Raw genomic sequence first — 16,892 nt, forward strand, 5'->3', positions numbered from 1 at the left:
TAAATAAAATTCAAACCAGTACTGAGGTTAGGAGGTAATGGATGGGATTATTGCTCCAGATCTTTTCTGATGGATTTTCTGTATTCTGCTTTTCCTCTATGTGTGTATAATCAACTTTGATAAATTCTCTCTTTAGCTCTTACCCAGTTATGCTCCAAGGAGAAAGAGGAAAAAGAGAAAATAAGACTTTGGGATTGCTATAGGAAAAAGATAGCAAAAAATATATATTCTGTTTTTCTTTTACTCCCATTCAAATCCTAACATGAATTAGTTGGTATTCTATTTTCTCCTTCTAAATTACTGTAATAATACTAAGGGACATATTTATTAGCAATGTTGGTAACTCCCTTACTGATACTTCTGCTTGATTTTTTCCCTCAATTCTAATAATTTTATTGTCCTCCAGTGAAACATAGGAAGGAACTAGGATTCCACATATTACAAAAAGTTGAGTGAGGTAGAATGCTAAAACAAAAGCTAAGAGTGCCTATAGCTTCTGCCTCAATGAAGCGCCAAATGAAAAATCATTTGATCTGCTCGTTCCCAATGTTTGTACAAATTGAGTATATTTTAAATTTACTAGAGGATTTGGCTATTTAAATGATATCAATGGTTAAATTTTAATTTTGCCAAGTAACAAATATTTTATAACACAAATAATTACCTCCTAAATTGTTTTGTGAAACACAAAAGAACAAGCAGAGGAATTAGATATATCTAGGTAAATTGGGAAGTAATTTTTGTTGTAACTGACAAAACAAATTGATGACTCAGAATATTCATAAGCTGCTTTCATTTTGTCTACCTCATAGACAGAATGAATTTTGAAAAATGAAAGAATGTGGCTGATATTTAGTTTTATTTTTTGCCTTTCATCAGTTCATTTCTTTCATAATTAAATTTTACTTCCTGACATTAACTAGCAGCAGTACAATTCAAATACGACTGGCTCAAGTATAGGTGTGTATAATTTAAGAAAATCTTTATTATTATAAATCCTAGATTCTGCTCATTTTTGCATATAACTGAAACATAATTATGCTGATGGAATCAGAACAAAAGCTGGAGACCTTTAAATACTATTCCAATATTATCATGTGGTCACCTGGTAAGTGTTTAGCAGCTGCACCAAATGTTGTTTTGTAATTAAATCGGGCCCAGGGAATTAAAGTTGATTAGTTATACAGACTCTACCTCTAGGCCTGGGCTGCAGCTATAGATTTTGTTTCATAATTAAGTTAAAGCTCAACTGGGGAAATGAAGAATTAGAGCCTGTGAGCCTAGCAAATAATAAAATGATGTTTTTCCTTCTGTGTTCCTTATAAATTTCACAACTTTGTTAATGACCTCAAAACATTTTAAAGTCTTAATTTTTCTCCTGAAATATTTCTTGCCCAAGCTTCCAGAGAGCATTAGGATTTGTCGTTAGCCGTGTGGTTCATTTTTTGCATCATCTTCTAAGGAGCAAGGTCTGTGGGAGGAGTATTGGCAGAGTGCGAGGAAGGGCTTTCCATAGCTCCTTTGAAAGACAAAGGAGTCTAACAGAGCAGCAAGACTAAAGAGAGTAAAGAAGACAATAGATAGAAATGGATAGACATTTTCAGTATAATAGAAAAATATTACTCATAATTTACAGATCTTCAGAAAAGCAAATTCCAGATCTTGGAGCACAAATGCAGGAACTATTCCAGGGACATACTGGCAGACAGGAGGGATCTAGAGATTGTTATAGCTAAGAGACACCCAAAATCTCTCCATATTTTAGTTTTTATGACATCTCTGTGTGTTTTATTTAAAAGTGTAAGTTTGGCAAGGCAAGAGTACTCTGTTTCCCAAATTGGTTGGTTAGAGGCAGAACAAAGCAAGGATAATAGACTGGAAGTGATGGAAAATCCACTATTGTATTGATTACTTAAGGAAAAAGGAGACTGTAAATGAAAGATTGCTTCCATATTGCCTGGTCTCTCTGGAAACAATAAATAATGCCAACCATGTTTCATTACCATATGCTCTACATCAGATATCAGTGTAAGTATATATTTCTGAATGTATTTCAAAAACTCAGTTTTTGTTATTTTTTTTCTTTCTGTATTATTTTGTAAAGCCACAAACCTCAGCACTTTCAAAAGGTCTTCGCTTCCATGGCACCTTCCTTATACTTTCTCCACACTAGTAAAACTGAACACACATAACCAAGTCACATGAATGACTCACTTTCATAAAAAACTGAGATTTTTATGAGACCAAAAAATCTTCATGTAAGTCAATCACAACAGTTATCCTTACACAGCTATTAGAGGTGCACTTTAAGAGTAGCGAGGTCATTGACCAGGATCCTCAGTGTGTTTTTTGTTATTCTGGGAACAGTATGGTCCAGGCTCAAGCCCTTTTCTTCCATAGGGCACAGCATGTTAAAATTCAAATAATTGAAAATGGTATTATTATGTAGTTAGCCTTGAATTCACTCTAATGTATTTGTCTAAAATGAATGACTTTAAATATTATTAACAGCACATGTCTCAGGTACACCTAAAACTTGCTTGCAGTACTGCTGTGTCACATGGAAAACACTTCTATTATTAAGAACTTCTGCACACACACTTCTTATGTTTCAAATTAAACTGTATCAAAAATATTAGAGGCTTCTAAGTCAGATATAAGTGGAAAGAAGAAACTTACATATGTAATTCAAACAGATAGGAATTAAGTTTTATGTGTGTATATATGTATTCATTATATGCAATTTTTTTCCAATTTACACTGAGGTACTAGAACTGATTTTACAAAGGGTGTCCTAGATCCACCAGTATCAGAATCTGCATAAGTGTGTGCTATAAAAGCAGATTCCTGAGTCTTATATACAGACCCAGAGAGTCACAGTCTGTAGAGAAGTCTTAGAAATGTGCATTTTTATAAACTTTCTGGGTGGTTCATACATTTGAGAAATATTAGTTCCAACCTTCTGCCGTTTCAGAAACTCTATACTAGGAGAAATATAAGGGGATATCATTTAGTTCCATTGAGGCAAATATACAAATAGACACCCAAAAAACACTAAAAGTTTTTACCTCTGGAGATCAGAAGTCAGTGTGAGAAAAGGGTACAAGCTCATGTTCTAGTTCAAATGGCAATAGAGCTAGAGTAGAACACAATTTCAAATGTACAGTCATCCACTGGAACTGGAATCTACTTCTTCACACAAATTACACAGCCATTACATGGAAATGCTGATTTCATAAATGCAAGAATATGTCCTATAACTGAATTGTTTTTCCATAATTTAAGCAATAAATCAACTAAGAACTTCCCTTCCATAGATGCTACACCATTTAATGTGCTTGGAATATAATTAGGGTGGATATTATGTTTAAGTCTAAGGTCTCTTACTTTACAATTAAGATCATATAACACTGTTGGTAGGAGTTAGTTTCCTGTAATTAGATTGAGATAGTCTATTCAATTTTTGTCAATATGAAAGTCCTTATAGCCTTTTAGAAAGTATAAGGCAATAGGTATTCTTCAGTGTTGGTTTATAGGAATCACAATTTTAGTATGGCCTTAAGAAATCTGGCATCAGATTTAGATGTAACAGATTTAGATATGTAACAGGATTGGGGCAATGCTCTTTGAATGTGTCTCAGAAAAGGATAAGATTTTATGATTTTTTTAAATTATATTTTAAAGAAGGGTAGAATTAAAAGAGACCTGAATTGAAAGTCATGGCACCACAATTTACTCAATCACCTGTCTCCCTCCTTTTTCAAAACCAACATTTAATCATCAAATTCAGTTGCCTATATCTTTATTTTAAAAATCTCCAGAGCAGACCAGTGGTTCTAAACCCGATGCAGTCTTGTCTCCCTGGAGACATTTGGCAATGTCTGCAGCTGTTTTGTGCTGTCATAATCAGGAGGGATACAATTGGTCCAGAACATAGAGGTTAAAGATGCTCCTAAACATCTAACAATGCACATCCAACAAGGACAGCTCCCCTCTACAAATAATGATCCAATCCAAAAACACAAGAGGATCAAAGTCAAAAACCCTGGGTTAGACTAATTATGCCCTGCTTGAGACATTGCAGTAGTTGACTTATCCCTTTCTATTCACAGGTAACCCTTATTTATCTTCTTTAATTATATCTGATTGATCTTTCTAATCCTCATGTTTGATACCATAAATATTTATGTAACATCACATATATGCCAGCCCTTGTTCCAGTTGCTGGAAATGCAGCAGTGAAAAAAAAATGCAATGCATTCCTTGTCCTCTTAGAATTTACTCTAAGTGAAGAAGTGGGGTATCAGACCATAAGTGAATAAACAAGTAATTCAGAGTATATCAGGACAGGTTGAGTGATACAGAGAAAAATGAAATAGGGTAAATGGGAATAAGGAGTACTTAGAAGAAGGAAGGGGTTATTTTATGTAGTGGTCAGTGGTGGTTTTACAATAGTGACATCTGTGAAAAGACATAAAGGATATGGAGAAGTAAGACCTATGAGAATCTGAGAGAACATAATAGACAGAAGAAACAGCAAATGCAAAGCCTTGAGGTAGAAACTGCTTTGAATATCTGAGAAACAACAAAGTGGCCGGTATGGCTGGAGTAGTTGGGGAGAAAAAAATCTGAGGTAAGGCTAGAGAAGCTACAAAGGGGTGAGACCATCCCACTTCCTTGGCTTCTACTCAAAGTTGTGAATCCATAAGAGGGTTTTGACCTGAATTGACTTGTGTTTAAAGAATAACTCATGTTGCTTTGTTGACCTTAGGGGAGCAAAGAAGTAGCAACAAGAGGGATTACTGCAGTGGTTCAGGTGAGAGATGATAGTGTGGCTTAGACAAGGGTGAGAAGAACTAGGGCATCTCAGTGGAGACATTGGTATCCTGGGTCATGTACTCCTCATTCTGAACTTACAAGTGTCCTACCATAAATGCTCCCTTGGTCGTGTCAAACTGCTGCTTAAAATTCTTGCTGACTTCCTCTTGCCTTCCACATAAAGTTTAAAGCCATTCAGGAATCACAGAATATCCTCTGATTATATTCCTGACCATTTTACCAATCTCCTTGTCTGTCCCTCCATTTATTACATATATGCAATCTAAAATTCTTCCTTTTAACCACATTTGAATACATAATCCAATGTTCTTAATTACAGTTACAATGTAGTGTTATTGTGCTATATTCTCATTTATTATGTTTATAGAATTAGGTGATTTATACTTTTACGTTCCCCACTATCCACTCTAGACCATTGGTTATGCTGGGGTAGGGATCATATCTTATTTAGTTTTGTGTGCCAGCTTCTTAGCACTGTGCACCATGTAACAGATTGTCAATAAAGCCCTGATCATGAATTTTTGGTTTTCTTTTGTCCCCCAAAATATTTGTAGGATAAAATATTTGTAGGATATGACTTTGAATTTCTCAAGTAAACTTTTGTTATGACCCTCACAGAAATTCAAACTTTGCATCCTAGGGAGCAGATAAAGCATGAGGACAAAGTTCACAGTCTATTATCATCCCCACATGCCTTCAAATTCCATTACAGTCAATTCCTGTACACCAGAGCAAAATAACTACTGCATTTACATAAAGAAAAAAGTAAGCAAAATGATCATAAGGATCTGAAATCTCAAGGATTCCTTTTACAGCATTTTATCTGTGTTTTGTTGAGTTTCAATTTTCTGGGATCCAGGCAGTGAGACACTGAATCTAGGTTCAAACCCTAATTTTGTCACTTTCTTTGGCAAGTTACTTAAATCCCTTTGTGAATAAGTTTCTTCATTGGTGAAACGAAGGTGGTACAATTACCTACTCACACTGTTGTTGTGGGAAACAGATGACTTAATATATATTAAGTGCTAAAAATTGTATCTGGCACATATAAGTACTATTGTTGTAACTATTATTCCTCTAAGCTGAGTTCAATGTGAAAAGCTAACTAAGCACGAAATTTTTCATCTTTTTGTTTGGTAAAGGCTTAGTGATTTTATTTCTTAACCGTATTATCGAATGATTTACACCCTTATTTTTGTAACACCCTCATGAAACAAATGTAATGATTGTCAAAGCACATATGCCCTTAGAGAAATGGGTGCCTGCTTCTTGATCTATTGCTATCAGAAAATGGTTAAGTGAATAACAATCAAATTCCATAACAGAAAGTCTTTTCACCCATTATACAAGGAAACAGCTATCTGAATTATTTTTTTTCCACTTGACACATGCTATTGATTTGAACTAGTGTTGAGCTAGCAATGCCTTCTGAAGAGAACTAAGATTATTTGAGTAGCTGACCAAACTTGTGAAAATTGTGTTAATGTTACTAAGTTTAGAGTACATTAGAAGTGTGCATTTTTTACTTTTTTATGATGTAAGAACTGCACCAAATATGTCACACTAAGACACTTGTAGATTTGTTTTTCTTTTTCTTAGAAAGGTAAAAACAAGTTACCGACTATGGCCAGAAATTGGACGTCAGAAATTGGACTTCACTTCATGTATTCCAGATCAGGGAATATTACTGTGGAAGAGCGGTCAAATATATTGAGAAAAGAAAGCTGTGAAATTCTTTGAACTTTAAGACTGCTGGTACTTAGCACTACGTTAAGTGAGAGCTGAGAATAAATATCTTCCATAAAACTCACTAGGAATCCACATTTAGGAAGGAGAAGAGGTACTGATCAGGCGTGATTTTGAGTCAGAGATTTTATATCTCAGAGATACCTGATGTTGAAATATGAAATATGGTATAAGAAGCTGGGAATAAATATGGCCTATTTTCTTGACTTTCAGCTTTTCCCATAGTCTAAAAGGAATAGAGAATTTAAATAAATTGACTAGTAAAAATAAAAATGCTAAATTCTTGATCTTATATTGAAATAAACTGCTTACATTGATGGAAAAATTTTAAAGCTACATATTAATGTGTTTATTGCCTCCTCATCATCCATTAATTCCCTCCTCCCATCAACTATGCCTCTGATTTTTCTTTGGGGAATTCATCTATTCCCTAATCTTATTCATGAGGTTTGCTGGGATTGGTCCCACATCCCAGACAATTCATCATTGTATCCCATTTTCCTATCCATAGTGATTGCTTTAAGTGTGGGCACCTGACTCAGTATGGGCTTGCAGAAGAAAATACATCAAAGAACTTGTTTAGAAAAAACATGAAACACTGGAGCTATCCAGGATCACTATATAAAGATGATAATATAAAAAGCAGAGATGACAGACTGAAGTTTTGGTGTTATCATTTGAACCATTGGATCTATTCTCACCTGAAGCCAGTTCTGTCTATGAACTTGAGACTTATTTAAATGACTAAAGCAGGGGTTCTTAACCTTTTTGTTCCATGGACCCCTTACTAAGACCACACTATGCTATTTATTAGTTAATAAATATATCACACCTGCACCAACATGTCCCCACAAGAATAATGTTTCTTTGAATTTTCAATACAAGCTCACATATCACCCTAAGTGGTCTGTGGACCCCTGGTTAAAAACCCCTGTAGTAAAAATCTTTCCATTATTTTTGTCCCTAAAGAGGTATGATATAGAAAGAAACCAGAGAAAAAGTTCTTGCACTGAATGAGTGCCTACCTACCTATGCTTATACTCTCAAATGTATACAAAATTCATCCCTAATCAATCATTCACTATCCATTTTCTTAATAATGTCTTTAGAAAGATTTGCAAAACTCCTAGATTATATTAACAAAAGACCTAAAAGGCTCATCTAAACAACTAAATTTCTACAGAAAATTTCTCAGTTAAAAGGGTATAGTATTGGAATGGAAATCTTCTAGGGACTCATTTTTTCTGCAGAGAATTTGATGTTAGATTGAGAAATATCAAATATCCTTGCCAAGGCAGAAATAGGATAATAGAGATTTTAGAATGGCTAAAGTGCCTCAAGATACCTATATTTTGTCACTTTTGTTTCTACATTGCTTTTTTCCTAATCCCTTCTACCATTTGACATTAGAACATTCCATTGCCAGAAACCATTACTAAGATCATGATAGAAATATATGACATCACAGAATGTTTGCATGATATGTTTTATTAAGGATTATAACATTTCAGTTTTGATTCATAGCTAAATCAGGATTTTTAAATAAGAAATTTATGTAGAGAGTCTTCTGGATAATTTGTCTGGACTTTCCAAGGACACAGAACTCAGGCGATGGCTGTAGTTATGTATTCCATGAGGGAGCTAGAACCCTCTGGGGAAGTCCTGCTCTAATAAACAGCATTTAAAATTGGTTAGATTTTCTAGAGTCTGAAACCTAGACTCATTCATTTGTTCATTCCACAATCATTTATTGCATCTGCTATGTTCTAGGAATAGTATCATGTGCTAGAAACACCCGTATTAATAATAAGAGCTGCTGCCCATCAAGCATCCACTTTTTTGTTGGAGATAGAAAAATGTGCAATCCAAACATTTTAATATAATGCAGTAAGTGCTAAACTAGAGAAGATATTCAGGGTGCTAAGGAACATAGTGGGTAAAATATACTTCTATCTTAGAGGGTCACTGAAAACTTTGGAAAGGAGATAACGTGTTAACTCAAAAGAGATTTTTCTCTTGAGAATTTCTATATAAGGTCAGTATATTTTAGGTTAGATACACAGCTGTGTGAAAGCACAGAGGTGTGAAAGAACTTGAGATGTTTGGGGAATTGCAAATATCATAGTTTGTCATTGCACACTGTTTGTGTGTTTAGAAAGCTAGAGGAGATGTGTCTTTGTGGATGGGGTCAGATAATGAAAGACTTGGCAAGCCAAGCTAAGGAGAGTATGCTTCATTCTACTGTTCTGAGAAGGGAGACCGTAGACACCCCTCCCAAAAACTAGACACTTGGAACGAAGCTAAGCAATCCTACTGGAAAAGGTAAATGTGAATTCCCAAGACTCCCAGGAACTCTCAGAAACCAGAACTCTGGTTTCTGTAGGGTTCTGTCAGAAACCAAGAATACTCTCCAACTGTTTATGTAGATGGTAGCTGCAAAAATAATGGGAGATATGGTGCAGAACAGGATCGAAGTTTACTGGGAACCTGGCAACCCTTTAAATGTGAGGATTTCTGCCTGGCAGGCAAACCAAAGAGCATAATGGCATAACCAGCCCACACAGCAATTGAAAAAGCAAAGAGCCAAAACATAGATAACCTCATCATTGAAATGAATAGCAGGTTTATCATCAAAGGAATGACAGAATGCCTGGAAAGAAAGTGGATGGAAAATGACCTCCCAAAGAGATGCCAGCAGAAAAGATTTTGAGAAGATCGATCAAGCCTCCCAAGGGATAAATATTTAGTGAAAGTATGTTCATGGTCATCAAGGCATCAAAGGCAAAGAAGCAGCTGTTAGATTGGCCACAGAAGGATCTAGAATATAAGGCCATTTTTATTATAGGTATTGCCTGCTTTCTTGGAGATATATCTGCTATTGCCAATTTCCAGACATGTTTTCCCATTCTTCCACAAGCATCTCCATGTAAAACTTGTCTAATCTTTCCTTTTTTCAACCTTTTTTAAACCATTGATATTACCAACCTCTTTGTCAAGTATAATAAAATAAAAATAGACTTTCTGCTTTTAAAAAAGTGTTCTGATAGGGTAGTAGTGTAATTAGATCACTTAAAATAGAACTCTAACTACAGCAGAAAGGGAGGGATGTTAAGACAGATGCTCTTTAAACTAAACCTAGAACTCTGCCTATAAAATAATTTTGGTCTTGGAATAATTCTGAGAATTTTATTGGAGTGAAATTTGTTTTCAATCAATGATATATTAGTGCACTCTTGTTCCTCTAACTGACGCATTAAATTTAGAAAGTGGAGAGAGATTTCTGTATGTTTGAGAGTCTCTATCTTATGTGAAAGACCTTTTATGGGTTGTCATAATGCTAGTGAAAGGAAGGAACATTCCATACTTATATGATCCAGCAAGTAAATGAAGAAATAAGTTACACTGCACACTTTATGTTCTATTTATTTTTGCAGACCCCCTGATAATCTAGTTATAAGAATGTTTTTGTAATAATTGGAAAAATCCATATCAGAGCTTTAACTTACACACCTTCTGACATCTGCATAAGAGAGTAAAAGACGTATATGTCATAATATCATAAAAGCTATAATATTTAAAGATCAAATTTTTGTGACAAATATTTGAAACAAAATATAGTATAATTGTATTGTGTTACTTACAAGTAGTAAGCTATTTAAGCTTCATGTTTTTGGAATTGACCTATGGCATTATTAACTGATTAAATTGATTATTGTTACATTTTTAATTTTTAACATGTTTTTCTTATTTTCAGTTTGACTTGCAGATTATTGTGGTACTTATGTATTCTAATGTATTTCAATACATTCATCTGTAATGTTGTTTCTTAGCAGGATGGATTTATGTTAAATAACTGTTCTTCAGCGTTGTTTAGATTCACTGTACTCAGGCATGACCTATTGACTGCATTTATGGGAAAACAACAAAACCAAAAGTTACACTGAGCTATACAAGAAGGCTTTACCTTGGTTCAGTCTTAGATCCCCATGTTCTAATTTGATAAAGGCATTTTAAAATGGATTTGCTGATAGCTTAAAGGGTAGCTTTGATCAATAGAAAGGTTAATATCAAAAGCGAGAAACATGATAATGTAAATGAAGAATGCGTCTTTCATCCCCAGAAAATGAAAGTGTTTATCTCCTGCCAAAATTAAGAAAGAGGTTCCCTATAGTTTCTTTTAAAAATAATTCTATAATCATTTAGCCAAATTTAGGAAAAATAACAAAGCACATTGCTTTTTTGAACGCTTCTTTTACAAAATTGTATTTCCTGCTGATTTGGGGTATGCAATAATTATACACTCTGAATTAAATACACGTTGACTTACTTCCACCTTTCCTCTTTCCCATAAAAGAATATGTGCAGTAATCCTTTTGAAGTAGAGGGCTTCACCCTGTTCTGGTTTAACTGATAGAAGAAGAAAATAGAATTCTGGAGCCATTCAAAGCCTCATAGCGGGCTGACACCCTGAGGAGTTGTGTCCTGGCCTGCTCTCTATGCATAAAGACTGTAAACATTTTCATAGCCAAATTACCTCTCTACCTAACTTAAATAGTCATCTATCTTTAAAAGTTGCTGCATCCAAAAAAGATTATTCATCTTCTGGAAATTAGTTTCAATTTAAGGATCACTGAACCCTAGAAAATGTTCCTCTAAATCAGTGTTCATGCTTTTCCTTAAAACAGTACCAGTCTTAAACCTGCTCCAGTTAAAGCAATCAAGAAAATCCCAGGCCCTGATATGTCAAGAATGGGCAGTATGGCACAGGCATAGGAGCCCTATCCACATTCTCGGGAGTTGGGCTCTGACACTGCTATTTCACCTAGAATATGAGGTAAAAGTTGCCCGTTTGCAGTTGTGTAAGGTTTCCAACCCTTTGCTTAAGATTAACTTGTAAGCACCACCACAGAAGCAGGGTCCAATTCATTTAAGAAGAAATACAGATAGTTATTGAACATTTGAGGACATTGTAACAAAAAAGAAATAGAAATTGATGGGACCGTGATATTTATTTTCTTCCTACTTCAATAGTAAAGAACATCTAGTACTATGGAATAGAAACTCTCATACACAAGAGGAATTGTAGGTTATCATGATTTTTAGAATATCAATAATATATATATTTAACCTCAAAAATTCAATCTATACCACTTCTAGTAATCCATTCTAAAGAATAATACCTAAAAGGTGGATACTTAGAGAAAAAGCTGTTCAGAGTACATACTAAAGGGTGAAAAACAGTAAAAATGAAATAGAAAGGAAGAATTGAAGGTCTACAAGGAAGAATAGAGAACAATAAAAATGCCTTTATGAAGGTAAAATATATGTGGTAATTATTTACTTTGTATTAGGACTGTACAATATATTCTGATGTATTAGCCACTTTTCCAGTTTGATCATTTATTTTAATATTTAGTAAAGTCATTCTTCCTTCTCTATTTTTATTTTTAAAATTTTTCTTCATTTTTACAGGAACTTTAGATTATAAAAATGTTACATCAAAAACACAGAGGATTTCCATATACCCTACCACCTCCCCCTCCCACACTTTCCCTCATTAACAATATATTTCATTAGTGTGGTATATTTGTTACAATTGATGAACACATATTGAAGCATTGCTACTAACCATGGTCTATAGTTTACATTATGGTTTATATTTTGCACTGCACAATTTTATACTTTTGACAAAATATATAATGGCCTGTATCTATCATTGCAATTCCAATGCAGAACAATTCCAATGTTACAACTATTATTCCCTCTCCCTCCCCTCAGAACCTCTGGTGACCACTGTCTTTATATCAGTGTTACAAGTTCTTTCATTACTAGAACAGTAATAAGTCTACTTTAATCCATGGTTGCATTTCCTCCCTTCTGTTTGTTCATGCCTCAATTCTAAGGATATGGGGATGGTGATGCCCGCTCTGCTTCTGATTGCCTTCTCCATATTTTCAAAACATTTTCCACTTAGTAATTTTCCCAAGTCATTTTTTGGTAAGTTTTTAAAATGAAATTATATAAATCATAAATGAATTAAGGAAAAATCATACCATTCTTACAATTGACAAAGTAATATTATGAAATTTATTATAGTCCATTGTTTACATTATGGTTCATGTTTGTGTTGCACAGTCGTATAATTTTTTAAAATTTATTTGTAACATATAAACAACTTAAAATTTTCCCTTTTAGGCATATTCAAATATATAATTCAGTGATTAATTGCAGTCACAATGTTATGCTACCATTACCACCATTCATTACGAACATTTTTGTCACCCCAAACAGAAACTCTGTCAAATTAAGCATTATCTCCCCATTCCCTATACCCTTTCCAGCCCCTGGAAAAGTTTTTTCTTGTTTCTAAGCCTATGAATTTGCTTTTCTAATTATTTCATATCAGTGAGATCACACAATACTTGTCATTTTGTGTTTGGTTTATTTCATTCAACATGTCTTCAAATTTCATCCAGGTTGTCACCTGTATCAGAGCTTCATTCACTTTTATGGCTGAATAATATTCCATTTTATGTTTTTGCCACATTTTATTTATGTATTCATCTGTTAATGGCAACTTGGGTTGCGTCCATCTTTTGGCAATTGATAAAAATGCTGCTATGTTGGTGTGGAGAAAGTGGCCATGGTGGCTGATGGGGGTAGGAATGGGAGGAAGAGGTGAGATATGGAGGCGTTTTTGGGACTTGGAGTTGTCCTGGGTGATGCTGCAGGGACAGTTACCAGAAATTGTATGTCCTTCTATGGCCCACTGGGTGGAACGTGGGAGAGTGGGGGGTATGATGTGGACCATTGACCATGAGGTGCAGCAGTGTTCAGAGATGTATTCACCAAATGCAATGAATGTTTCATGATGATGGAGTAGATTGTTGTTAAGGGGGGAGGAGTGGGGTGAGTGGGGTGGGGGGTATATGGGGACCTCATATTTTTTTAATGTAATATTAAAAAAATAAAGACAAAAAAGTGCTGCTATGAGCATATATGCATGAATATGTATTGAGTCCCTGCTTTCAATTCTTTTGAGCATATACCTAGAAGTGGGATTGATGGGTCATATGGTAAATCTATACTTAATGTTCCAAGGAATGGCCAAACTATTTTCCACAGCAGTTGAAATACTTTAATTACCTCCAACATTGAATAGGTGTTCCTAGTTTTCCACATCTTCACTAACACTTATTTTCCATTTTAAAAAATTAATAGCCATTTTACTGGGTTTGAAATGGTAACTCATTGTGATTTTGATTTGTATTTCCTAATGATTAATAATGTTGAGCATATTTTCATATCATTATTGATCATTTGTATATCTTCTTTGCAAAATGTCAAAATCTTTTGCCCAAATATAATTGGGTAGTTTGCCCTTCATTGTTGAGTTTATATATTTTGAATATATATTCTGGATATCCTATTTAGAAATGTGGACCCAAATATTGTCTCCCATTCAGTATATTCTTTTTACTGTCATGGTAAAGTCCTTTGATACCCAAAAGATTTTACTTTCAATGAAAGTAAATACATTTATATATATATATATATATATATATATATTTTTTTTTAATGACTTCCATTTGTGGGGTTATGACTAAGAACCCATAGCTTAGTACAAGGTCTTAGAGATACTTCCCTATATTTTCCTCTAGGAGTTTTATGATTGTGGTTGTCATATTTAGGTCTTTGATCCATTTTGAGTTAATTTTTGTATATGGTATAAGGTAGGGATCCACCTTCATTCCTTTGCATATGGATACCTAGAGTCGCAGCATCATTTACTTAAGACTATTCTTTGTCCATGGGGTGAACTTGACACCTCTGCCAAAAATCAATTGGTCATTGTTTTAGTTTGCCAAAGGCTGCCAAAGCAATATACCTGAAATGGGTTGGCTTTTACAATGGGGATTTTTAAATTTATAAGCTTACAGTTCTGAGTCCATGAAAATGTCCAAATCAGTGCTTCATCAGGAGATGCCTTCTCCCCAAGCTGCAGCTGTGGGTGATCAGGCACATTGAAGGGCACAGTCAGAAGTGTCTACCAGAATCTGATTCTGTGGATTCAGCTGATTTCAGCTTCTGGCTCTGGGGCTTTTTCTCTCAGCTTCTGGGCATTTTTCTCTGCCTCTGAAGCTTTTTTTATGTGTCTCTTGATTTTTATCTTTTATAAAGGATTCCAATAAAATGATTACAACCCATCCTGTGTCACACATTCTAATCAAAGGCCCTTAACTGAAGTAATTTAATTAGAAGTTACCTCCTACAATAGGTTGACATGCACAGTAATGGATTGGCTATAAGAACAGGATTTTCTGAGGTCCACAGAAGCTTCAAACTCATAGATATGATTTATTTCTAAACTCTCAATTCAAGTCCCTTGACATATATGTCTCTCCTTGTGACAGTTCCATGATGTTTTGATTATGATAGCAATGTAATTTTTTTATCACATACTTGTGCATTCATCACTTCAATTATTATTAGAGCATTTTCATTATTTCAGTAATAAACAAAAAACAAATAAGAATATTCTTCACCTCTCAAACTCTATGCAATTGTGATACTGCGAGTCCTCCAACTTCATTCTTCTTTTTCAGGATGGTTTTGGAATTCAAGACCCCTTAACCTTCCATGTAAATTTTATGGTTGGCTTTCTATTTCTGCAAAGAAGGCTGTTGGAATTTTGATGGCAATTGGGTTGAATCAGCACATCACTTTGTGTAGAATTGACATCTTCACAATATTTATTCTTCTAATCCATAAGCATGGGATTTCCTTCCATTTATTTAGATTGTCTTTGATTTCTTTAAGCAATGTTGTGTACTTTACCACGCACAAGTATTTCACATCATTGATAAAATTGATTTCTAGATATTTGATTCTTTTAGTTGGTATTGTAAATGAAATTTTCCTCTAGATTTCTTCTTTTTTTTTAAAGATTTATTTATTTCTCTCCCCTTCCCCACCATCACCTGCTCTCTCTGTCCATTCATTATGTGCTCTTCTGTGTCCTCTTGCATTCTCATCAGTGGCACTGGGAATCTGTGCCTCTTTTTGTTGCATCATCTTGCTGTGTCAGCTCTCCATGTGTGCGATGCCACTTCTGAGCAGGCTGTGCTTTTTTCCCACAGGGCAGCTCTCCTTGCTGGGGCACACTCCTTGACCATGAGGCTGCCCTACATGGGAGACATCCCTGCATGGCATGGCACTCCTTGTGCACATCAGCACTGCACATGGGCCAGCTCATCTTCTTAAGATTGTTCATTACAGGTGTACAAAAACACTTCTTCCTTTTGCATGTCAATATTGTAACACTCCACTTTTCTGTATTTTTTTAGTTCTAATAGCTTAGTAGTGGGTTTTTCAGGATTTTCTATATGTAGGATCATGCCATCTGAAAGTAGGGAAAGTTTTACTTCCTTTCCAATTTGGATGCCTTTTACTTCTTTTGCTTGCCAACTTACTCTGGCTAGAACTTCCATAACAATGTTGAATAATAGTGGTGACAGGGGGCATCCCTGTCTTGTTTCTGATCTTAGAGGGTAAGTTTTCAGTCTTTCATCATTGAGTATAATGTTAGCTGTGGTTTTTCATATGTGCCCTTTATCATCTTAAGGAAGTTTCCTTTTATTCCTAGTTTTCTAAGTGTTTTTTTAAGAAGGGCCACTGGATTTTCTCAAATACTTTTTCTGTGTCAGTTGAGATAATCGTGATTTTTCCATTTGCTCTTTTAATGTTGTATATTACATCTATTGATTTCTTAATATTGAACCACCCTTGCATACCTGGGATAAATCATACTTGAGGATGGTGTATAATTCCTTTAGTGTACACTTGGATTTGATTTTCTAATATTGTATTGAGGAATTTTGCTTCTATATGCATAAGGAATATTGCTCTGTAATTTTCCTTCTTTATGGTATCATTATCTGGCTTTGGAATTAGGATGTCTTTCTCATAGAATGAGTTAAGTGTTTCCTCCTTTATCAATTTTTTGGAAGAGTATATGGAGGATTGGAGTTTATTCTTGGAAAGACTTGGTAAAATTCATCAGTGAAGCTGGCTGGTCATGGGCTTTCATTAGTTGGGAGGTTTTTGATTACTAATTAAGTCTCTTTACTTGTGATTGGTCTGCTGAGATCCTCTATTTCTTCTTAAGTCATGCAGGTAGTTTGTGGGTTTCCAGGAATTTTTCCATTTGACCTAGTTTATCTAATCTTTTGGTATACACTTGTTTATATTATCCTCTTATAATAGTTTTATTTCTGTAGGATTGGTTTCATTTCTGTGGATTATTA

At 34.7% G+C, this 16,892-nt stretch overlaps 1 protein-coding gene and 1 long non-coding RNA gene across 2 annotated transcripts in view; both read left to right on the forward strand.

Moving 5' to 3' along the window:
• The window catches only part of THSD7A (thrombospondin type 1 domain containing 7A), a 461,297-nt gene that overhangs the window by 284,129 nt on the left and 160,276 nt on the right, over positions 1–16,892 (forward strand). The window lies entirely within an intron of this gene.
• On the forward strand, positions 4,028–6,562 carry LOC131278492 (uncharacterized). Its single transcript, XR_009185808.2, has 2 exons — positions 4,028–4,112; positions 6,439–6,562. It is a non-coding gene; the product is annotated as an uncharacterized lncRNA (long non-coding RNA).

The sequence above is a fragment of the Dasypus novemcinctus genome, chromosome 5, assembly GCF_030445035.2.
Source record: "Dasypus novemcinctus isolate mDasNov1 chromosome 5, mDasNov1.1.hap2, whole genome shotgun sequence".
Lineage (NCBI taxonomy): Eukaryota > Metazoa > Chordata > Mammalia > Cingulata > Dasypodidae > Dasypus > Dasypus novemcinctus.